The 25484-nt window shown below is 45.1% G+C and overlaps 1 long non-coding RNA gene across 1 annotated transcript; it reads right to left on the bottom strand.

Moving 5' to 3' along the window:
• Window positions 1–15430: 15430 nt before the first annotated feature.
• Window positions 15431–24400, bottom strand: LOC309520774. The gene is made up of 4 exons (XR_014214401.1): window positions 24183–24400; window positions 18298–18426; window positions 17351–17499; window positions 15431–16109 (listed from the first exon to the last, which is right to left on the bottom strand). It is a non-coding gene; the product is annotated as an uncharacterized lncRNA (long non-coding RNA).
• Between the last annotated feature and the right edge of the window lie 1084 nt (window positions 24401–25484).

The following is a 25484-nucleotide window of genomic DNA, read 5'->3' as shown; positions in this document are numbered from 1 at the left end:
CAAGAGTGGAAGGTGCTCAACCCTCTGAGAAGACAACCCTATTTTGCCCAGTAATGTTGCATGGTCTTCTTGCATGTTCGGTGATCCAGAGATGACTCTCCATAATGGCTTAACATGGACCACAGCATGGTTCGCAGCATGAGCTGGAGGCACTACCACAGTGGGCAGTACTGCACAGGTAAGCTCCTGGCATGATCACATCATAGCCTGGGTAGCTCATATCGACTCTCATGCCTGGACCAGAGCCCCCATTTCCACTCCCAGAAGATCCACAGGGTGGGCAGCATTCGGAAGCACACACAGTGCGGCAAGACACTTGGGAGCTGCCGTGGGAGACAAGACGGGGTCCTGGAACCGTCAGGGAGCAACCGCCGGGTTGGACATGCACAGCTGAGCTGTTGCCAGTGTCAACCAACACTCCGCCACTGCCAGAACCAGAACCGCACGAAGTTCCACAACAGGCCATCTTGAGTGAGAGAGAGGGATCTGAAACACACAACAGAATAACACTGAACATACAGGAGAGGATTGGATGGATGGACCTCAGGCATACTCCCAGGCAATCCATGAGTACATGGATACACAGTGGATGGTTGTACATCACCCTCCCCTCCCCTATAGTCCTGCCATACTTGTCTGATCCTTAAGAAATTAAGCAATGGAGCTGAGAAATCAATGTATACCATTGAAGAAAGAGGGATTGCCTGCCAACCTTGCTACTCCTGGGAGATCTTTAAGCTTCTGGGAGTCGAACCTCCATAAAAGAGGCACAAATGCAACAAGTACAGCTCCCCTCCACAATGTGGAAAGATCAAAGAAACAGAACACCTAGCTATGCCTAACTATATAGCATAGGAAAGCTGAACAGTTGTATTCAATCGTACTCACTTGAGTTCAGTAGTTGTAGAGATGCTGTTGGAAGTCAGCAAATGTTGATGGTGGCACTTCAGACTGCAGGCCTTTATATACGGTTCTAACTGGTCACATGGCTTTGTTATTGGGGCATGACAAAGGTCTTCAATTAGTTGCCTGCAGACATTCGCTGTAAGCCTTGCACCTAAAATACATCTAATAGCTTTACTCCCTACTTATGATCTATTCTCAGCTAAATTTAGTATGTTGGCTATATTATATCACGTAGATTTTCTTTTTATAGATTGGTGGAGCACACTTCTTCTAGGTGTAACCAAATCAAGCTTTCTTTCTAGAGTGAAAATGAGGACAACGAGGGCAGTGTAAAGAATGTGGATTCTTGTAGACAGATAGACATTGAATTTGGGTTGTCCACAGCATGTGTTGGTGATTTTTTTTGCAACTGAATTTTGGGCGAGCAAAACCAGGAACTAGCTATATCACCCATTCCCTGTTTGTGGCCCTCCTATAAGCATCTGAATGGCCATGGCGGGCAGATAATTCTGGATTAAATGGGCCATTGGCCTGATCCAGCAATGTTCGCCTTAGTGCTGAATACAGATAAATGGACAGTGGCTACATTTCTCCATTTTTCTCAAAAACATGGAGAAATTTCCTTTCTTTAAACATATCTTCTCTGGTTGCAGGTTCCTTTTTTTAACCTGGTTATGTTATTTATTTTATCCTACCTCAAACGTCCACATATTAACATATAATAGTTTATTTAGATGTGTTATAGATTTTCTGACATAAATAGATTCGCCATACGTCTTCAATATCCCAGACATCAACGAGATTAGGCCGTTGGAAACAGTGTGCAGGCAGAAATCACTGAAATGTCTGGGAAAATCAGATGTATGGCATTTTGGCGTAGTTCCTTTAAAATATCTTGACAGCTTTGCCCCCCCCCCAAGAAAAACCCTTCAAAAACATTTGTGTCTGGATTTTCACTTTTTGAAATATGACAACTCTATATTATATAATGATCAAGGGTCTCCAAACCAGACCTCATGAGGAACGTTTGAGAGAATTGTGTATATTTAACCTGGAAAAGAGGAGACTGAGATGTGATAGGAGAGTAATCTGCAAATATCTAAAGGTCTATCACATGGAAGATGGAGCAAGCTTGTTTCCTGCTACTCCAAGGAGTAGGACTCAAACCAACAATGTCAAATTACAGGAAATGGGATTCCAATTAAACATTAACAAATACTTTCCGGTGGTAAGAGCTGTTTGATACTGAAATGGACTTTCTCCAAAGGTGGCGGACTCTTCTTCATTGGAGGTTTTTAAGCAGAGTTTGGATGGCCATCTGTCTGGGATTCTACAGTTGCAATTCCTGCATTGCAGTGGGGTTGGACAAGGTCACCTTTGGAATCTCTTCCAACTCTACAATTCTATGATTGTAACCCATCTTAAAGTACTTTCAATATTATTCTTATTTTTACTTGTATGGTTGTTTTTATTTTGTTTGGGTCTCTGGCCACATGGTTGGGAAAGCGTGGTTGGGAAAGAGGAAATTCTGTTCTAACAGGCCTCTGAATAGCAAGTGAAAGAGATACATGAGACAGATGAGAGTTGGAGCCCAGCAACATCTAGAAGGCCCATGGGTTACACCTCCTTGATGTAAGCTAACACATCATGATCCCTAGCTAGGAGGACCAGTGGTCAGGGATGATGGGAATTGTAGTCTCAAAACATCTGGAGGGCCGAGTTGGAGGAAGTCTGCCCTAGGTCTTGACCAGGTAACTGCTGTTCAGGTGTGCGACCTCCACATTTAGAATCAACAGCAATCAGGCAATAGCTACATTTCTAAAGACAAAAGAATGATTGTGTGTGATATAAATAGTTGATTATACTCAGTATTAACTAGCGCATGGAATCAAATAAGCTTTTATTAGAACACCACACATTTCAAAGGGATTGCTTGGCTACACTGAGATAGAGCGTGGCACTTTATGAACTGGAAGCACAGGAGATATTGCATACCAAATTCAGGTCTTGGGTTGGGGGTTTCCAGCAACAGGGAAAGGAGAGTCGGGAACCAAGTTTAAGGAATTGTGTTGGGGAGACAGCCAAGAATCGGAGCAGAAGAAAACCTATCAAAAGACATGAGAGCTAGTTCATGAGAGGCAATAAAAGGCATAAATATGATTAGAAGGGACCAAATGATTCAAGGTATTCAGGTCGGAGTTAAACAATATAAGCTTAAAGCCTTTGCAGATTATCTAATGATGACATTACAGGAGCCGATATCTAGCACCAAGAGGGCATTAGAAGTAATCCAGGACTTTGGTCAAGTAGCAGGTTTTAAGTTGAACAAAATGAAAACTAAGGTTTTGAAGAAAAAATTGACACCGATAGAGAGAGAGAGGTTTCAGAAGGAGAGAGAATTAACACTAGTAAAGAAGGTTAAATATTTGGGGGTGAATATGACATCTAAGAGTGTGAATTTATTTAAAGACAATTATGAGAAATGCTGGTCAGAGGTGAAAAAGGATTTAGAAATTTGAACAAATTTGAAGCTTTCCTTGCTGGGTCGAATTGCTGTTATTAAGATGAATGTATTGCCGAGGATGTTATTTTTATTCCAATCACTGCAAATCATTGACAAGATGGATTGTTTCAAGAAGTGGCAAAGAGACATATCCAGATTTGTCTGGCAGGGCAAAAAGCCCAGAATAAAATTTAAAATTCTAGCAGATGCTAAAGACAGAGGGGGGTTTGCCCTGCCAGACTTAAAACTTTATTATGAGTCAGCAGCTTTTTGCTGGCTGAAGGAATGGCTGCTTCTTGAGAACACGGATGTGTTGGACCTTGAAGGGTATGACAATATATTTGGGTGGCATGCATATCTTTGGTATGGCAAGGTTAAAGCACATAAGGCATTCAGAAACCATATTGTCAGGAAATCACTGTTTAATGTCTGGTTAAGGTATAAAGATTTTCTAGAGAGTAAAACACCAAGGTGGCTATCACCTATGGAAGCGAAAGCTTTGAAAAAACTGAACATGGAGGCTAAATGGCCAAAATACTGGGAAATTCTAGAACAGGAAGGTGACAAACTGAAATTGCAGAGTTATGACAAGCTTAAGGAGAAGGTGCGAGACTGGTTACATTATTTTCAAATAAGAGAGGTTTATAACTTGGACAAAAAAATTGGTTTCCAGGTGGAAAAATCAAAGTTAGAAACAGAATTGTTAGAACCCAATATAAAGACACTTTCGAGAATGTATAATCTGCTGTTGAAATGGAATACTGAGGAAGAAACAGTAAAATCGGCAATGATAAAATGGGCACAAGACATAGGCCATAACATTATGTTCGCTGACTGGGAGAAGTTGTGGACCACCGGGATTAAATTTACGGCATGTAATGCCTTAAGAGAGAATATTATGAAACTGATGTATAGGTGGTACATGACCCCAGTCAAGCTTGCAAAGATATATCATTTGCCCGATAATAAATGTTGGAAGTGTAAAGAAATTGAAGGTACTTTCTTTCACCTTTGGTGGACGTGCCCAAGGATTAAGGCTTTCTGGGAAATGATATATAATGAACTGAAAAGGGTATTTAAATATACCTTCCTGAAGAAACCAGAGGCCTTCCTCCTGGGCATAGTCGACCAATCGGTGTTAAAGAAGGATAGAACTTTCTTTATGTACGCTACAGCAGCAGCAAGAATTCTTATTGCAAAACATTGGAAGACAGAAGATCTACCCACCGTGGAAGACTGGCAGATGCAACTAATTGACTACATGGAGATGGCGGAGATGACTGGCAGAATCCGAGACCAGGGAGAAGAGCAAGTGGAAGAAGATTGGGGGAAATTTAAAATCTATTTGCAGAAACATTGTAAAATTTCTGAATGTTGATGACACTGAAATGAATTGTGGGGGTTCTAGCAACAAGATAAAATTTAAGATTAAACCAACAATAGGTAAATTAATGGGCTATGAATTTGCTGAACTAACTTTGAAAAGGGATACAAGAACGGGGGACGCAAGGAAGTCAAGAGAATATGTGAATTTAAGATCTAAAATTAAGAAAGAAGGAATTTTTGTGTTTTACTTATATGTGCTTTTCTTTTTGTTATTAGTTTTTAACGTATGTATTTTGTATATTTTGTGTTGTTGTATTTTGTAGTATGTGTGTGTTGTTGTATTTTGTAGTATGTATTTGTGCTTCTATTTTTTCTCTTGCTCCTGTCTTTGCATTTTTTCTATATTTTGTAAAATCCAATAAAAACTTTAAAAAAGGCAAATAAATACGCGTGCCCCCAAATCATCTCTCATTGTCAATGTAAACCAATAAATATACAGAAAGAGAACCTACTCAATTGAAACTGACATAAAACCCTACGTACCTACCAAGTTGACAAAACCAGATAGTGTATAAGAATAACTTCCCACCCTCTACCCTCTTCCCCTACCTTTGGATATTATATTGTTTTACATTTTACATTGAACGTAACCAAAATACTTTATAATCTGATCCCCCCCCCTGAAAAAAAGTGAAGGACGTACGTTCTCTGTAGTTCATGAAAATGTTAATAATTCCCCCCCCCCCAAAAAAAAGGCATGGGAGCAAACATAGGAAACTGCCTTATAGCAAGTTGTCTAGCTCAGGATTGTGTACAATGGTAGTAGCTCTCTGGGGTTTCATACAGGGTCTTTCCTAGCTCTGCCTGGAGAAGGTAGGACCTACTTCATGCAAAGTTGATGTTCTACCACTAAGCTATTTCACCTCCAATCACAAGAGGAGAAAAAGCTCTTAGTAAACATATATGCTTAAAGACAAATATAACATACATGCGTCACACACTTTGTTAATCTGAATTTGACTCCAGAAAAAAGCTTGGGTTGATGACACCCATAATCGATGCGCTTCATTGATGTATATTTTGTCAAATAGGATTTAGTAGTCAACCAAGAATACGGCCATCAATGTACAAGAAGGAAGGTTTTTATGGGGTATAATAACCTGAGAATAGATCATGAGCAGTGAGTAAAGCTATGAGATATATTTTAGGTGCAAGGCTTACAGCGAATGTCTGCAGGCAACTAATTGAAGACCTTTGTCATGCCCCAATAACAAAGCCATGTGACCAGTTAGAACCGTATATAAAGGCCTACGGTCTGAAGTGCCACCATCAACATTTGCTGACTTCCAACAGCATCTCTGCAACTAGTGAACTCAAGTGAGTACGACTGAATACAATCTGTTCAGCTTTCCTATGCTATATGGTTCTGTTTTATTCCTATGCTATGTGTTCTGTTTCTTTGATCTTTCCACATTGTGGAGGGGAGCTGTACTTGTTGCATTTGTGCCTCTTCTATGGAGGTTTGAATCCCAGAAACTAAAAGATTTCCCAGGAGTAGCAAAATTGGCAGGCAATCCTTCTTGCTTCAGTGATGTACAATGGTACCTCGGGTTACATACACTTCAGGTTACAGACTCCACTAACCCAGAAATATTACTTCGGGTTAAGAACTTTGCTTCAGGATGAGAACAGAAATCGTGCTCCGGCGCAGCAGCAGGAGGAGGCCCCATTAGCTAAAGTGGTGCTTCAGGTTAAGAACAGTTTCAGGTTAAGAATGGACCTCCAGAGTTCTTAACCCAAGGTACCACTATACATTGCTTTCTCAGCTCCATTGATTAATTATCAGACAAGTATGGCAGGACTATGTGAGAGGGAAAGGTGATGCACAACCATCCACTGTGTATCCATGTACCCATGAATTGCCTGGGATTATGCCTGAGGTCCATCCATCCAATCCCCTCCGGTATGTTCAATGTTGTTCTATTGTGTGTTTCAGATCCCTCTCTCTCACTCAAGATGGCCTGTTGTGGAACTTCGTGTGGTGGCGGATCTGGTTCTGGCAGTGGCGGAGTGTTGGTTGACACTGGCAACACCTCAGCTGTGCATGTCCAACCCGGCGGTTGTTCCCTGACAGTTCCAGGACCCCGTCTTGTCTCCCACGGCAGCTCCCAAGTGTCTTGCCGCACTGTGTGTGCTTCCGATTGCTGCCCACCCTGTGGATCTTCTGGGAGTGGACATGGGGGCTCTGGTCCAGGCATGAGAGTCGATATGGGCTACCCAGGCTATGATGTGATCATGCCAGGAGCTTACCTGTGCAGTACTGCCCACTGTGGTAGTGCCTCCAGCTCATGCTGCGAACCATGCTGTGGTCCATGTTAAGCCATTATGAAGAATCATCTGTGGATCACCAACCATGCAAGAAGACCATGCAACATTACTGGGCAAAATAGGGTTGTCTTCTCAGAGGGTTGAGCACCTTCCACTCTTGCCATCTTGGTGGGATTGCTGGGTCCTCAGCCTCTGTGTCTACTTTGCCTGGCAGTGTCTTTCTCTGCCTCTATTCCAACATTTTCCTCATTTCTTTTCCTGTTCTTTTCATTTACTCTTTTCTTTCAAATATCTTCATTGTAAAACCATAACCCTCTCCACTGTGGAAGGGGGTGGTTGCTTCCTACAAACATCTCTATAGATTGTACTCATCTTTTCTGTCATTAAAATCTTCAGCAAAGCAAATGATTTTTCTCTCTGCTTCATTTTTAACATACTATTTATCAATTATATTGTCATACCACATAGACGATGAATGTAATGTTGGGTGCACATTTCCGTAAAATTTCCTCAGAAAGGAATTGATAGCATTTTTTGAGGTGCTGCAACATTAGGGACAAGCACAATTGTTGAGGAAGGGCCACAGTTCAGTGACAGTGCATCTGCTTTTCATGCAGAACATCTCAGGGTTCAATCCCCAATATCTCCACATTATGCTAGATGAGTCATTCTGCCAGTAACCCTGGATAGCCTCTTCCAGACAGTGTAGACAGTACTGAGCTATATGGAACCATGTCTTGCCTTTGTACAAGTAGCTTCTTATGCTCCTTCTGTTCTTGGGAAAAGGTTGTAGCACTGTGCTAAAACATCTGCTTTTCATGCAGAAGGTCTCAGGTTCAGTTCCCAGAATCTCCAGGCATATTTGGGAAAGTGAATTGAAGGGACACAAGTTTCCCAAACTGTGTTTTAGGGAAACATCTCATACCTAATGGTAGAGCACATACATTGTATGCAGAAAAGTCCCACATACCATCCCATTTTCTTTAGGTAGGGTTGGAAATGTCCCCTGCCTGAAACCCTGGATAGCCACCACTAGTCAATGTAGGGATTATTGAGTTTAGATGGAACAATGATCTGACTTTGTTTAAGACAGCAACCTCTGTTGCCCCATATAAATATTAGGAAGATGTAAGTTTTGATACAGATGATTTATGTTCTGGAGTGGGATTGAGTGCCACAAACATCTAGAGTAGCATCAGTTTCTCCACCCACTGGTGGAGGAAGAGGAGTGAGGGGGAGCGTGCCACCCCCGGCAACACGATCCCAGTGGGGTGCCATTGCTGCTGCCCCCCCGCCCGCAATGGGCGCCATGCCCCTGCAGGCAGTATACTACGCCTCCAGGATGCGCGCCAGCCCTGCCACTGCCTGCTCTCCACCCAGTGGCGAAGCGTGGGGGGTGCAGGGGGGGCCGGTCGCACCGGGCGCATCATCTAGGGGTTGGGGTTAGGGGGCGCAAATCCACAGGTTAGGGGGCGCAAATCCACGGGTTAGGGGGCGCAAATTACGTGCCTTGCCCCGGGTGCTGACAACCCACGCTACGCCACTGTCTCCACCCCCCAGTGCCGGACCATGAAGCTCCACCACTGTCACCACAACAAAAATGAAATATGAGCTTAATATGAGGAATATTGTGGAAAGCAGATAGATTTTCAGTATGGCTAGTAACACTGTTGTGGATATTTGTGCATGTTGTCCCAGTTTCATTCCCAGAAATTCTTTATTGGGGAGTATACGACCAGGCAAGCGTCATCCTATTATGGAATTGGACAAGGGAGGGCAAGGCTATCAGTGGCAACTAGCTATGATGACTATGTTCTACCACCATTGGTGGAAGCTATAGTTCTCTGAATACTTGTTACTGGAAATCACTGGTGGGCAGTGTGCTCTTGTGCTCAGGTCCTGCTTGAGGGTTCCCCATAGAGACATCTGGTTGGCCACTGTGAGAACTGGTTGCTGGACTAGATGAGCCATTTACCTGAATCCACATCTCCTCGCAAAGGAGACGTTGCCTACTCCGAGTCCCTCCTCTTCCATCTGTGCTGGGCCCGGGAGTAACCCGTGAAACACGGTCCAGGTTCAGTCCAGAATCTGAAGGTTCCGCTGGGAGTCAGTCCAACAGGGCCAAGGTAGAACACGAGGCAGGAAACCAGGCAAGGACAGGTACAGGATCTCCAGCAGGTTCTAGCATACAGCAATGTTGCTTGTGCAACCTGGGGCAGGGTCCAACAGCCTTTTATCTTTTGTTGGGGTAGCGGCCAGTCCTGATCCCCCAGCGACTCACCTCCCTGTTTCGCCCGAAGGCGAGCACTCCTCCTGTGAGTACTCAGATCTCTTCTTCTCTCAGACCTTAGTCTCTGCAGCTCGGGAGACGTCGGTGGGTTACTAGACCCAGGGGCCGCCTCAGCCTCCCCTGACGCAACTGGTAGTGGAGCAGCTGTAAGTGATTGCCCAGCTGAAGGCAATGAGGTCATCCCTGCATCTGGAGCCAGGGCAGGCTCAGGCCCCTGACTCGGCCCAGCTGGTGCTTGTTGCAGGGGAGACTGTGCAGAGTGGGACTCTTCAGGATCAGGCCCCAGACTTGGTTCAGATGATGTCTGAGGCAAAGAATCTGGTGCAGACTGAGTCTCCTCTGGTTCAGAGTCTGAGTCAGAGTCCCAGGCCATTGCACCTTTCCCAACAACATATTGCATACCCACAGAAAGTCCCAGGAGTCACACCTCTGCATTCTCTATTCTTGAATGTGGAGTGATTGACGAGCCCTTGGAGAGGGAGGATCTCCCAGACTCTCCAGGGAGGTCTCTGCTGGCTGCTCTCTCACTCCCCCCTCCTCCACTATCTCGTAACTAGGCAGTTCTTCATTCAGCTGTAATGCAGCCCTGTCTCCTTCTCCTCTTGAAACTGCTAGAGACAAGGGTGGTGGTGGCGAACCTTCCCATTCCCCCCTCCTCTTCTGAGAGGAGCTGAGCAGACCAAGGGGACACTTTCCAGTCTTCATGCTCAGTCCAGTTCCTGACACCTACCTGGAAATCTCAAGAACAGAAGCCCAAGACTTTTCCAAAGGGAAGAGTGTTTTTGCACTCCACAAGGAAAACTGACCCAGGGCTGCTGGTCTTACAGTTGGGCAGAATGGCTAAAACAACAAAATCCATTGAAGATCTAAATTGTCTACACTGTTTTTTCTCCGTTGTTGTTTAGTCGTGTCCGACTCTTTGTGACCCCCTGGACCAGAGCACGCTAAGCACTCCTGTCTTCCACTGCCTCCCGCAGTTTGGTCAAACTCATGCTGGTAGCTTCGAGAACACTGTCCCACCATCTCGTCCTCTGTCGTCCCCTTCTCCTTGTGCCCTCAATCTTTCCCAACATCAGGGTCTTTTCCAGGGAGTCTTCTCTTCTCATGAGGTGGCCAAAGTATTGGAGTCTCAGCTTCAGGATCTGTCCTTCCATTGAGCACTCAGGGCTGACTTCCTTCAGAATGGAGAGGTTTGATCTTCTTGCAGTCCATGGCTTTGCTCTTTTGTTTGTGCTAAAAGATTTGTGCCTCTGGCAAGGCATGAGCTTTTAAAGCGAAGAACAGACAGACCCAATGAGCTTAAGACACTACATGTGCAAAGCCTTTTTCATGGGAAATCATGGGAGAACAAAAGAATGCATGTGAAGAAAGGGGTGGGGGAATAGAGACGTTGTGTCAGACCATGTCCTCTGGTGTGAATGAAACTTAGCACATGCTGGTACATTGGTCAAAAAGTCATTGGTCAAAAAGTATCATCATGCGACAGGTCCTGCAGTATGAAAGGAGTGTTAGAAAACAGGACAGAAGTGCTGCCATTATAATCAGGAAAAGCAACACAATAACCTCCATGTCTGAATACACCCCTAGCCTGGTGCCTTCAGGGAATAGTATTGCATCATCACCATTACTGAAGCAAGATTCAGCTAATTGTCATTGGTAGATTGCTTTTTAATTAGCTGTGGTACATGGAATGGGGATGCCTTCTTGCCCTTCAACTCAGCCAACAAAATGTCTTGGTCTGGTCCTGGGCTCACCAAACCCCAGATCATAGGAGCCAACTCCTAGGGGCCAAGGGGGCATTGCCCCCCCAATATAATATTTTAGGGGCCAGGAGCCCCCAAAGCTGATGGGCGTTGCCATTCAAATGGTGTGTGCGCACCACATCATGTGATCAATTATGCGAGGCAGGACTTACTTGTCCCCCGCCCCCAACAATATTTTATTCAAGTTGGCACCCCTGCCCCAGATTCAGGCTACTGCCCCATAACTGTCGGCCTTCTCCTTATCTGTGTAGGGCCACCCCCACCCATTGCTCTAGATATAGTAGATTAATGTATGTGCAACGGAATTCCTGTCAGCAATTAACTTGATATTATTTTGAAATCTGCATTGGAGACTATTGGTGTTTTGCAACTTTGACCTGTTGCAGGACCTTAGCCAGACCTTAGCAGAGCATACACAGAGTTCCAGAAAGCAATCAGTTGCAGGCAGGATGGACAAAGCAGGAACAAAACGATGTTGCCGGTAACTTGATTACTTATAGGTGTTTATGATTTCCAGCAGGCTTCAAGTTACTATATACAAGAAGAGAACAGAAATGGATCTTAACTAGCTCTCTCTTAACAAACTCCAAATGACTCTCAGACTCCACACTGACCAACAAACTTTCCAGTCAGTAAGGTTATAAGTCATCATGCCTGTGTGAGACCTCAACCAATGGTTGAACTTCATCCAAGGTCTCTCATCTACAGGCTCAGTCATCTCTGCTCAGTCATCCTTGGCTTTCGGCCAACACTTAATTGACACTGTGTGAAGATGCACAGAATGGCACGTAGTCAAAAAAACCAACATTGGAGAACTATTCTGTAGGAGTTGGACAATTATCTGGGATTGCCTGTTTCATTGCTATCATTTTGAGCTAAGAGGTATAATCCTTGTCTGCCCTCATGAGGTGAAGCTGAAGAATAAGACTTAGAGAATATGTGAGTAAAGGCTGTTCTGATAAAAGTCTGTAAAATTAAGCATGGGCTGGAGAATAATAATAATAATAATAATAATAATAATAATAATAATTTATTATTTATACCCCACCCATCTGGCTGGGCCTCCCCAGCCACTCTGGGCGGCTTCCACAGAAAACAAAAGTACAATAAAATATCAAACGTTAAAAACTTCCCTGAACCTTAAGATGTCTCCTGAATGTCAGGTAGTTATTTATCGCTTTGACATCTGCTGGAAGGGCGTTCCACAGGGCGGGCGCCACTACCGAGAAGGCCCTCTGCCTGGTTCCCTGTAGCTTTGCTTCTCGCAATGAGGGAACTGCCAGAAAGTAGATAGATAAAAGTTTTTCTCTCCAGAAGACTCAGGACACAAAACAGAAAGCACTTCTTCACACAACGCACAGTGAAACTATGGAAGTGGCTCCCACAGGGGCCACAAACTTGACCACAAATGTGGATGGATTTAAAGAAGGCTTAGACAAATTCATGGTGGGTAATAAGGCTGTCAACCGCTAATAGTCACTCTGGGTATGTTCTACTTCCATGGCTGGAGGCAGTGATGCTTGTGAATACCACTTGGTTGGACATGAAGGCTCTTTTGTTCAGGTCCTGTTTTTGGGATTCTCACGGGCATCTGGTTGGCCCCTGTGAGAACAGGATCCTGGAGATGGGCCCTTGGCCTGATCCAGCAGGGCTCTTCTTACATTATGTTCATGGGGATTCCCACAGAATGTAGACAATCAGGCTGGAACTGCCATACCTGTCTAGCCCAGGTTGCTACACTGGTCTGGTGAGTGAAAGCCTCTCTAGATGCACAGCTGAAGGATATGGGTGGAGCACAAAAAAACAAGCCTCTCCCTGGCCTTTTCAAAAGAGCCAAAGCAAACAGGTGAGGTCTCTGTGGCAGCAGGCAATGCTGACACCTACCGATGTCTGCGCAAAATAGTCCCAAGAGAATATGGTGAGAAAATGGAACAGCAGTTCGGAAGGCTCCACTCTCATGGTCACAGCCAGGCATGTCCTATTGCAGGAAGCTCCACTCAATCACCACCCCTTTCCCTGTAACATACCAGTGGCGTAGCATGGGGGGTGCAGGGGGGGTGCAGGCTGCACCGGGCGCAACATCTGGGGGGGCGCTCGCACTCGCAGTGCTAAAATCAGTGCTAAAATCCATGGGTTGGGGGCGCAAATTACTTGCCTTGCCCCGGGTGCTGACAACCCACGCTACACCACTGTAACATACATTCAGTATTTCATGGTAATGAGCACTCACACTTTAAAATGTGGGTACCCTTTGTGGGATCGGGTGTGGTGCTACAGTTCCCAGGGAACTTACTAGTACAGAGGGGGCTGGCTTACAGTGGTACCTCGGTTAAGTACTTAATTTGTTCCGGAGGTCCGTTCTTAACCTAAAACTTTTCTTAACCTGAAGCACCACTTTAGCTAAAGGGGCCCCCTGCTGCTGCCGCGCCTCTGGAGCACGATTTCTGTTCTCATCCTGAAGCAAAGTTCTGAACCTGAGGTACTATTTTTGGGTTAGCGGAGGCTGTAACCTGAAGCATATGTAACCTGAAGCATATGTAACCTGAGGTACCATTGTATTTGAAGGTTCATGCCCAGCCTCAGTTCAGTGGTACCTCGGGTTACAGACGCTTTGGGTTACAGACGCTTTGGGTTACTAACTCAGCTAACCAGGAAGTGGTTGCTCCAGGTTAAGAACTTTGCCCCAGGATAAGAACAAAAATCACACGCCACTGGCACAGCAGCAGCAGGAGGCCCCATTAGCGAAAGCACGCCTCTAGTTAAGAACAGTTTCAGGTTAAAAATGGACCTCCGGAACAAATTAAGTTCTTAACCCGAGGTACCACTGTAATCAAGTTTTTTGCTGGGAGGTGGGGCCAGCCCCATTCATAAATAGGGGGTGGAGCTGACAATAGCCAGGCAGTTGGCTCTGGAGATTCACCCTCCCTACCCTCCATTTCTTTAATGCTTTCTTGTTGCAGATTAACTTTTTCTTCCTGTTTAGCAGGCGCTGCTACGGTCTTTGACTGGTTGCTGTTGAAGGACCAGGAAGAAATTTTCCTGCATTGGCAGGTTTTGTCTTCCCAGTAGCAATTCGTCACAACTTTGGTGGTTATGGCCTTGGGTGGAATCCTTTAGTCTTTTCTTCCCTATATGGGGGGGGGGTAAAGTGTTGATTCACCCCCCTGCAGTGGCGATTCCAGGGTCCCCCTCTTAAAGGGGCTATATAATGGCTGTCACTGACCATACACTGAAAGGTCGTCAGTGAACTACTCTGCATGTGGGGATATGGGCTGGGCTGCCTGCTACGTTTACGTCTCGCAGAGCACCCCCATAACCCATTTACCCTGATGTGCCCCAGTTCCCCCAGCTGGAGGGGGGCTGGGAGGGATACACGCCCAAGGCCTAAGCCAAAGTCTTCCTACATTCGGAAGTTTAATAAAGTTGTGGCCTAATTTTTAATTCCATAACGTTGTCAGAGTCTTTATTCCTTTCTTATGATCCCTGGGGGCTGGGGCTGTCGTGCCTGGTCATGTAATTAAGTATGTTCAGTCCTCATTGGTTGAGTTTGGGTCCTCCCCCATCCCCATCAACCCAGGCAGCATGGCCAATGGCCTGGGATGGTGGGAGTTGGAGTCCAGAAATATCTAGAGGGCAACAGGTTGAAGAAGGATGTCCTAGGAGCATCCCTTTAAATCAACCCTTGTGCAAGATGTAGGGTACATGGTGTCCTCCAGACATTAGGAACATAGGAAATTGACTTATACCTAATCAGGCTACTGGTTCTCCAGGTCAGTATGGCCTACACTGACTGGCAGTTTCTCACCAGGGTTTCAGACCTGCCAGGAGATTCTGAAGACGTGGGACCTTCTGTATGGAAAGCAGGTGCTCTAGCACTGGGTCTTTAGGCACCCAGCTCCTACCAGCTGCAGCCGACATGATCAGGGATGATGAGACCTGGACTCCAGCAACATCTGGATGGACATAGGCTCCCCATTCCTGCCAAAAATAATAACTAGTGCTGGGTGAAACCATTGGTTCATCTAGCCCAGTACCAACTGGGAGCAGCTTTCAAAGGTTTTGGGCTGGGGATCTTTCCCAGCCCTACCTGGCATCATCCAGACTGGTCCCCTAAACACATAACAGTACTTTCCTGAGAACAGATTTCTTTGGGTAAATGGTCACATATTGATGTGGAAATGGGGTGGACTGAACTTAAGACTGGACAAATTATTATTATTGTTATTATTTAAATTTTATTTATACTTTTCAGGTATATGCATTTCATATACATTTTACAATCATTTTGACATTTTAAAACTTGACTTCCTTTCCCCTCTTAAATTTATTTTTAATATCTACTGCATATCCAAATTATCTTACCTTACACATTTATTTATCTTCTTTAAATATATACTCTTATGTAACTGCAGGTTATTACAATAATCCTGCCAGTGTTTTTATCTGTTTACAATTTATCTGTAAATATTCAATAAACAATTTCATTCTTTTATAAAAAGTTTGTTATCTTGATTTCTTGTTCTTCCGGCAAGTTTCGCCATTTCTGCATATTCCATAAGTTTTTGTATCCGTTCTTCTTCTTTATATTTTTGGGCAAGTAGCATTCTTGCCGGTGTGGTTGCATACATGAAAAAGTTTCTATACAATTTAGGTAGCTCTATCCCTATAATTCCCAAGAGAAAGGCTTCTGGTGTTATTTATTTCATTTTATTTTTACAAACATCATTTTAGACATCCTTTTCATTTCATTGTATATCATTTCCCAGTAAGCCTTAACCTTACTACAAGACCACCTGGACAAATTATAAACAGGGAGAAAGCCAAATGGAAAGGTCCAGTCAACTCTAAATTTATGTGTGCCAATGAGCAAACTCCCTTTGCTGGAGATCTTGGTGTTGCATAGCTTTAAAAGGCATCCGAAGCACTTGTAAATGTTTCCAAAGCACACATCGCATCCACATTCCAATTACTGCCAGGGGTTTATGAGCGGCTCCTAAAAGTGTTTTAAAATCATTAGTTTGGCTGTATATTCTCACAGAAATCAGGTCACCAAATGGCCCCTGTCACACATGATTTCAGTTGCAAGGAGATGCCCATTTATCCACTGAAGGGGACACATTCTTAGGAAGGGTCTAATCCAGGGGTCGGCAAAGTTTTCATGGCTTGGGCCGGTTCACAGTCCCACAGATGCTGCGGTGGGCCAGAGTACGCACGCATGCACGCATGCGCAAACACTATTTTCGGTGCTCCTTCCAGCACAGAGGAGGCGTGCACAGCTTCCCATTGGCTGTAGGAGCTTCCTGCAGCCAATGGGAAGCTGGCCAGCATCATGGAAGGCGGTCCCAACTCTGCTCTGTGCCAGTTTAGTGCAGCGCACGGGAGCCAACCGAGCGGGCAGTGGGGGTCCCTGAGCAGGCAGCAGGGGTCCATGGGCCGCTTGTGGCAGTGGCGTAGTATGGGTTGTCAGCACCCGGGGCAAGGCAAGTAATTTGTGCCTCCTAACCCGTGGATTTGCGTCCCCTAACCCGTGGATTTGCGCCCCCTAACCCCCAGATTTTGCGCCCGGTGCGGCCGGCCCCCCCTGCACCCCCCACGCTACGCCACTGGCTTGTGGCCCATGGGCCTTAGGTTGCCGACCCCTGATCTAATCTGAATACAGGACAGGGATGACGACAACGACACATATGGGAAATTGCATGTGAAAATGCATATCGTCATAAAAATGACATACAAAAAGGCATCATATCAAGGAAAATAACTTGCGTAAAATCACATACAAAAGTATGTATAGTTCTATGACTGTGAGTTGTTTTAAAATGTTTTTAACACTGTGCTGTGTCTTAGTTGTTGTAACCCGCCCTGGGTGAGGAGTTGGAAAATGCACACTAAATGCTTTTTCGCGATGGTGCTCTTTTTATGTTTACTCTTAAAAGATTGCAAAACCAGTACAGAACTGTGCTAATCCCAGATGGAACTGAAAGATATGCCTATGCGAAAGAGAGGGAAAGGTTGCAGGATCTGTACAAGCCTCCTTGTGAAGCCCATAAAATAGTGACTGTATTCTATAAAACATCTTCCCTAAAAGAAAAATCAAAGGAACTACTGTGCTTTGCTAAACGGGCGTCACATTTTTATAGGGGGCTGTGTGCTTGAATGCAACGCAAGCCCCAAATCATAGGCCAGAAAAAGAAAAGATGCTAGTAAGCGTATTTTTAGAGAATCTGTAATTAGTACCTCAAGTCCCCAAGGGTGGCTCAGGCTGGCCTTGGCTTTAACTGGGAAAGCATATATATAACTGCTCCAGCTTTCACACTGATCTCAGAAGATACGCTCGTTGTGTTCTACCAAGAGAACAAGGTAAGTGCATTCTGGTGGTGGGAGACCTGGAAGAGGTGCAGAGGTTGGAAACAAAATTAATTGAGGGTTTGGAGCCCCTAACCTAGAAGGGAAGGGTGAATTGTGTGGGGATGTTTTGTAGTATGGGGCAGAGAGAGAGAGAGAGAGAGAGAGCTCTGCTGGAGCAGACCAATGGTCCATCTAGTCCATCATCTTGTTCTCATAGTGGCCAACCAGATACCTCAATGGGAAACCTGCAAGCAGGACCAGGAGACAAGAGCACTTCTGTTTCCTGTGGCTTCCAGAAACTGATATTTATCAGCATTACTGCCTCCAACCGTGCATGGTTACAATGCATGGAGCATGCTGAGAGGCAGAGCATAGCCATCATAGCTAGTAACCATTGATCAGCGGCATAGCGTGAGTTGTCAGCACCCGGGGCAACGCAAGTAATTTGCGCCCCCCCTAACCCCTAACCTGCGAGTTGCCGCTGGCGCTGCCGCCCAAACGGCGCTGCTTGCCCGGAGGAGGAGGGGGGCAGAGAGGCGAGGAAAATGAAACATGGCCCAGCAGCTGCAGCAGCAGCGGCGGAGGCGGGGCTGTGAGGAGGGGCTGCCTGGCGCGTCCTCCGCAGCGAGCGCTCAGAGCTGCTGCCTGCCGGGCGCCTTCAGCCCGGACGCGCGCACAGCTTGTCGGTTCCGCGAGACATGCGGCTCCGCTACAGCCTGCGCCCGAGGCTCTTCGGCGACTCCGGAGGCAGCGAGCGCCCCCCCCAGATGTTGTGCCCAGTGCGGCCTGCCCCCCTTGCACCCCCCACGCTACGCCACTGCCATTGATAGCCTTACCCTCCATGAAACTGTCCAGTCTTCCTTTAAAGTCATCCTCTTTGGGGAGTGAGTTCTATAGCTTAACTATACACTGCATGAAGAGGTCCTTTCTTTTATCTGTCTCAAATCTTCCAGCATTCCTGAATTCTAATATTGAGAGAGAGAGAGAGAGAGAGAGAGAGAGAGTTTTCTTTATCCACTTTCTCCATACCATGTCTAAACTTCTATAAAGTCACCTATTTCTTGCCTTTTTAGATTAGAGTCCCAAATACTACAACCGTTCCTCATAGAGCTGTTTATTCCATCACATTAGTCATTTGAGTTGCTGTTTTCTGAACCTCCATCTACTTCTGGGCACAGTGGTACCTCGGGTTACATACACTTTAGGTTACAGAGTCCGCTAACCCAGAAATATTACCTCGGGTTAGGAACTTTGCTTCAGGATGAGAACAGAAACTGTGCAGTGACGGCACAGTGGCAGCAGGAGGCCCCATTAGCTAAAGTGGTGCTTCAGGTTAAGAACAGTTTCAGGTTAAGAACAGACCTCCAGAACGAATTAAGTTCTTAACCTGAGGTACCACTGTACTTGGTGATGTGGAGACAATCAGAGGAGGGATGTTGCTGTCATGATCTGCTTGTGGGCTTTTCACTCGTTGGCCACTGTTTTAAGAAAGGGTAATTGACTAGTTATTATTCTGATCCATCAGTGGTCTTCTTGTGTCTTTTCATGGGTCCGTCAGCAGTTCTTAGCCACGGCAGCTAAAGGGAGCCCACAAATTCAGAGCCAGCCTTCTTGTAAACATCAGGTGTCAGGGACATAGGAGAGAGGAAGGTTGTTGCCTTAATTCGTTGTGGGTTTCCTATGGACATCTAGTTGGGTATTGTAGGGAAGAGGATGCTGAACTGGATAAACCTAGGATCTGATCCAGCAGAACTCTCCTTGGGTTACTTTGTGTTCTTAAATTGCCTAATTTGAATGATGATGATGATACTGTGAAAGTGAGTCCCCTGCATTAATGTCATTGAGGAAATCCTTGTTCGTTATCTGAAAAGCCTGTCTCTATTCATCCTTGATCTGCTGCTTTGAGCATGGCACCCATGGTCCCTTTACTTTCTTTCAGCTGTGTTGGGTACTGGGCATGCAGATAGACCTGAGATGAGTTTGGGCATTGGTACAGTGACCACTGCTGTTGTGACATCACCAGCGACAAATTAGTGCAATGAAAAGCAGTGACATTTGATATCTTTGACACAGATCCTTGGGAGCAGCCTTTGCTCCTGAGGTCCAGAGATGATTGGAAGAGAAGCCAGGATCAAGGTGGGGCGCAAGACAGGATCATTGGAGGCATCACTTCCAGATGCCTTGGGACCAATGCAGGTTTCTTCGGTGTGTTCAGTGGGATCAGGGTTATGCATGGACGGCCTCGGTCCTGTATACCTGAAGGAGCATCTCCATTCCCATCGTTCAGCCCGGACACTGAGATCCACTGCCCAGGGCCTTCTGGTGGTTCCCTCATTGCAAGAAGTGAGGTTACAGGGAACCAGACAGAGGGCCTTCTCGGTAGTGGCGCCCGCCGTGTGGAACGCCCTCCCTTCAGATGTGAAGGAAATAAGCAGCTATCCTATCTTTAAAAGACACCTGAAGGCAGCCCTATTTAGGGAAGTTTTAATATTTAATGCTCTATTGTTTTTAACACTCTATTGGGAGCCGCCCAGAGTGGCTGGGGAAACTCAGCCAGATGGGCGGGGTATAAATAATAAATTATTATTATTATTACTATTATTATTATTATTATTGAGCCCCAAAACATTTCCCTTTTGCAGAGGTTTCTTGAAGGTGTGGAACAGTCAATTTCCTAATGCTTGGACAGTGTTGGTTCACAGCTTTGACCCTTTATCCCAAAATATTTCCTTCCAGTATCCCCAGCATTGCAGAATTATGGCCTTCTACAGCCACCATTGCAGGATCCAGCACAGCTTCCCAACTTCAGGGCCGTGTTTCAACCCAGGACCTCAGTGCTTTGCGATGAAACATTCAACATGCATCAAGAACCACCCATCCTTTGCAGCAAGGTGCCCGGAACCCTGTGATCTGAAGTGCAAGATTCAGTGTCCCGAACCGTGCACCCCGAAATCCCCGGTGCCTGCCGAGGCCAAGAGTGCTGAGGTTTGTGACGCTGCATGCGCTGAGAAAAGTTCGTCCCCGCGCATGTCCCCAAGCGCCAAACCCTGTCATGAGACCTGCAACACTAAAGATCCTCTGCAGCACCACCCTGAGAGATGCAACCTGTCGGGTCCTTTTCCAGGTCCTTTTCCGGGTCCTTTTCCTATTCTTGTGCAGTCAGGAATGCCCAAGCACCCCATGTCGTGTGGTCCAAAATTCGGAGCGCAACGCGGCTTCCCCTCCTCCTCCAGATGCTTCCCACCTCGTAATATGTACCAGTACACAGCCTCCAAAACCTATAAATCATGCTATGCTAAGTAGGGATCCGTGCAGCCACTATCTGGAAGGAAGCTCAACATCTTGATCTAAGCCCTTGTTTGCAAGTAGAATGGCCCAGGGTGGGTGGGGAATCATTTTGTAGTAAGAGTGCATTAGGACACGACATCAGGCCCTGTAGTCTATCAGTTCTAATAGACATTCAGAGCTCTATCCATACCCTCAAATTATGTAAGTTGTGTGCATTTGGTGGGGAAAGTTGGCTTGTGGTAGTACACTCCACTCCTGACATATACCTAAACATTTATCGATGTGGGAAGAACCGTGCATATGCTGGCTCTTCCATGCAACCCGGAATCATGATCCATGCAATCTTGAACCCTGGCCTTATAATCTAGAACCCTGATCCACATGATCTGGAACTCTGGGAAAGCAGGTTCTCATTGACAAGCTCTTCAAATAGGGGGTTCTACTCAGACTGTAAAATCAATGGGTGTATGTTGGAGGGGTGAGTCTGGCCTCTACCCAAACCACGTGTATTCAGCTTGAACATCTGGAAAGCCTTTGAGGTTTCTAATCAAATTCCTATTGTCTTTAGCTATATGGTAGAAAGGGGTAGAAATGTAGGTAGAAAGGGGAAAGTATTCTTCTAGTTTTATAATCGTAGCTACAGAAGCTTCAAACAACAAATCCTATGCATTCATTCATACACCCAAACACACTAAAACTATGGATGGGGGCGTTTTTTTGGTCAGAAAGGAAAGGAACAGCTTTGCTATGTACAAAAATGAAGCTGTCATTCTATTCACATTTACCCAGGAGGATGTCCTCATGGAACAGAGTGGAACTTATTTATGAGTAAAAATGCATAGCATTGTTCTGCTAATAGCTGTTTCTAAAGCATAGCATTTTTAGATATAAAAATATGCCTCTCAAAGCTTTGCTCAAAGTTCTTCTCAAACCCTTGCCTGCCACCAGTTGCTTTGCCCAAAATGGATGCTAGTTTTGTTTACAGTCTCTTTCATATGGTCCAAAAATGGCTCCAGGACCTCCTTTTTCTTGGATCAGTTCCCATGTGGATTAAAATGCTATGTTGCCTTACAGCTTCCATTTGTTGGTTGATTTATTAAATACTTCTGCGTTGCTCCCTTTGTCCAAAAGGAGCAGTTATGATCATTTACAGGTCTTAACGGTTCATAGAATCATAGAATCATAGAGTTGGAAGAGACCACAAGGGCCATCAAGTCCAACCCCCTGCCAAGCAGGAAACACCATCAGAGCACTCCTGACATATGGTTGTCAAGCCTCTGCTTAAAGACTTCCAAAGAAGGAGACTCCACCACACTCCTTGGCAGCAAATTCCACTGTCGAACAGCTCTTACTGTCAGGAAGTTCTTCCTAATGTTTAGGTGGAATCTTCTTTCTTGTAGTTTGGATCCATTGCTCCGTGTCCGCTTCTCTGGAGCAGCAGAGGCACAGAGGAGGCTCAAAGCTGACTTTAAGAGATCTCAAAGATCTCATGGCTGAAAACTTGCACCCCTTAAAACAGTAATGACTTCCCCCAAAGAATCCTGGGAACTGTCATTTGTTAAGGGTACTGAGAGCTGTTATGAAATCCTTGTTCCCTTCATAGAGCTACAATTTTCAGAGTGGCTTAGCAGTTGACACCTCTTCCCATGGAACTTCAGGTTGCTTACACAGGGTATAAAGCACATGGCTTCAGGGTTTTATTTTAAGTGCGGGGTGCCTGGTGGGGATTTGTGCAGCTGGAAAACATGCTTTTAACAAACCCTGAGCCCAAAGGCCACACCTGGTCCAGGGATGTTGGGAGTTGTAGTCTGAGAATTTCTTGGACTCCAGATCCCCTTAGCCAGTGTTGGCCAATGGTCAAGGATGATGTGAGTTCAGGCCCTGGTAATCTAACCTTGAGGTTACCAGAGCGTAGACAACAACAGTGGACACGGGTAGTAGATATCTATGGAAAACCCACCAGCAGGATTCAAGGACAAGAGCAACTCTCCCCTCCTGTGGTTTCCAGTAACTGGAATTCAGGAGCATTGGCGAATTCTATCTGATAAGCACGTACCAGTGGTTTCAAACACAAATCAAACATTGGATTCCAGCAGAAAACAAGCACGGTTCTGACTATGGCTTCTTTCTGCTTCTACACATCTCTCACATACTTTGCTCTCCCTTTGTCTTTCTCACTACCAGCCCGGGGGGGGGGGGGGGCTACCCATGAGGAGGACCTACCCATTTGCCCTCTGGCACAAAGCTTTGCCGTACTAATGAACATGCTGTGACCCATTACATCACCAATAAGCTGGTCTAGATACTTCAACAATTGAATCCCCCAAACTCAGAAAGCTAGATATAGATGATATTGTTAGATATTGATTCAGGTAGGTAGCCATGTTGGTCTGACACAGTCGAATAAATAAATAAATAAATAAATAAATAAATAGCACCTTATAGACCAAGTAAGTTTGTATTTTGGCCACCTCATGAGAAGAGAAGACTCCCTGGAAAAGACCCTGGTGTTGGGAAAGATGGAGGGCACAAGGAGAAGGGGACAGTGGCGTAGCGTGGGTTGTCAGCACCCGGGGCAAGGCAAGTAATTTGCGCCCCCTAACCCGTGGATTTGCGCCCCCTAACCCTAACCCCAGATGTTGCGCCCGGTGCGGCCAGCCCCCCCTGCACCCCCCACACTACACCACTGGAAGGGGACGACAGAGGACGAGGTGGTTGGACAGTATTCTCGAAGCTACCAGCATGAGTTTGACCAAACTGTGGGAGGCAGTGGAAGACAGGAGTGCCTGGCGTGCTCTGGTCCAGGGGGTCACGAAGAGTCGGACACGACTAAACGACTAAACAACAACAACAAGTTTGTTCTGGTATAAGCCTTCGTGTGAGTGTGCATGCACACGACAGCTTATACCAGAACAAACTTTGTTGGTCTATAACAGGGATGTCCAACAGGTTGATTGTGAGGTTTTGGTAGATTGCGGTCGATCTCTGGCTCCCTTTCCTTAGCGTCGCTAAAACTGACTCTTGCCTCGCCCCCTCGCCCTGCCCTCCATTGTTGTTTGATCTCTGGAAGGGAAGACGGAGCTTTCTCTGTGCTGCTGTTTTCATCCACAGCAATCTTTTTGTGAAGGGCTTTCCTTCCCCAAAAAAGCTCAATCACTTTGAGCTGAACCCCCCAGAAATGGGAGTAGATCACTGCCGGTTTTTAATTCTGAAAGTAGATCACAGCCACACGAGAGTTGGCAACCCCTGGTCTATAAGGTGCTACCGGACATTTTTTTTATTTTTTTTATACATAGATATAAACAGTGCTTTTTTTCTTTAAAAAAATGTTTAGGGGCACTCTCTTTTTAACTCAAGAAGATCACCATTTTATAGTTTAAATCAGTGAAAATAAATACAGTAAATGGACAAAAGTACAAAGAACATGCGTTACCTCATATTACGCAGTTGACAGCTCACAGTAACATCCACATTGGCATGAGGTTGTGTGCACTAACATCTTCCCGATTCCTCCGTAAAACACCACACATCCACACTCCACACTGCTTCACACATTAAACGCTAGCTTCTGTCTGAGACTCAGGAAACAAGGCCGCCATTGGGGATAGCAGCAGAACTGACGATTCACTGTGCTAGAGAAGAAATGAAAAAATGTTTAGGGGTATGCATACCCCTGCATACTCCCAGGGAAAAAAAGCACTGGCTATAGATAAATATAGATATGTGACTGTATACAAAGATGTGTGTCTAGGAGAAATTTGTGATAAAATGTTGATTAATTTTTCATGAGGACTTTTATTTTTTTAATGCAAACTGGTGTTGAAATGTAGATGGCTTAATTTAAGCACGGAAAACTGAAGAACTAGTCAGAAACTGAAATTGACATAGCCCTGCTGCCCCGCCTGCTCTCCAAGGCATTGCAGAACAGCGGATCAGCACTCCTAGAATGAGGAAATTTGTTCTCTTTGGGAGGAGTATGTAAGTCATGGAGGTGCTGAGGCAGGGAATGAATGTTGATTGGGTGGGGACCAGCTCTGATGATAGGGAAGGGAGTTGACCTTTGTGAGCTTATCACTTGGCAATTAGTGTAAGGAAAGCCACAACCTATCTCATTTCTGGCTTAGGTGAGTGTTAGAGTCTGGGGTGGGTCTCCTTTTGCTGGGCGAGTTCCATAATAATCCCAGTCTACTCCCTTTTCTTACAGGTGTGTTTACCAAAATACTTGAGAACACTTTAAAAAAAAAACCCAACAACAATCTTTATTAAACATATTTCACAAACTTATACGACAATATACTACATTATAATTTGTATCCCATCCCATATAGCAAAAAAAATAAATTACAAGAAATTTTAAAAAGACTTAAAATAGACTTCCAATAGTTCTCAAAAAAACCCTAAATTACACTTGTTATATATTACACAGTATCATATTATTATATTATCTTCTTAAGTCTTTTGGAAAAAGAAAAAGAAAAAAGAGAAATTAAATAGAAACATTAAATTTACATATATTATCTTTACATTGCAAGACTCATTCAAGATCTGCCAGGAGGTTTTTGCTGACATAGTAATTTTTCAGATATTCCTTGAATATTATCCATTCTTGGTTTACATTTTGCGTTGAATACCCTCTTACCCTCCCTGTCATTTTTTGCCCTTTGCTGATATTCTAACAGTTTAACTTGCCATTCTTGATTTTGTAGGTGTAATTTCATTTTTCCAATACGTTGCT

The sequence above is a fragment of the Podarcis vaucheri genome (genome assembly GCF_965113315.1).
Source record: "Podarcis vaucheri genome assembly, chromosome: 16".
NCBI classification, from domain to species: domain Eukaryota; kingdom Metazoa; phylum Chordata; class Lepidosauria; order Squamata; family Lacertidae; genus Podarcis; species Podarcis vaucheri.
This window is presented reverse-complemented; position numbering and strand designations above follow the sequence as displayed.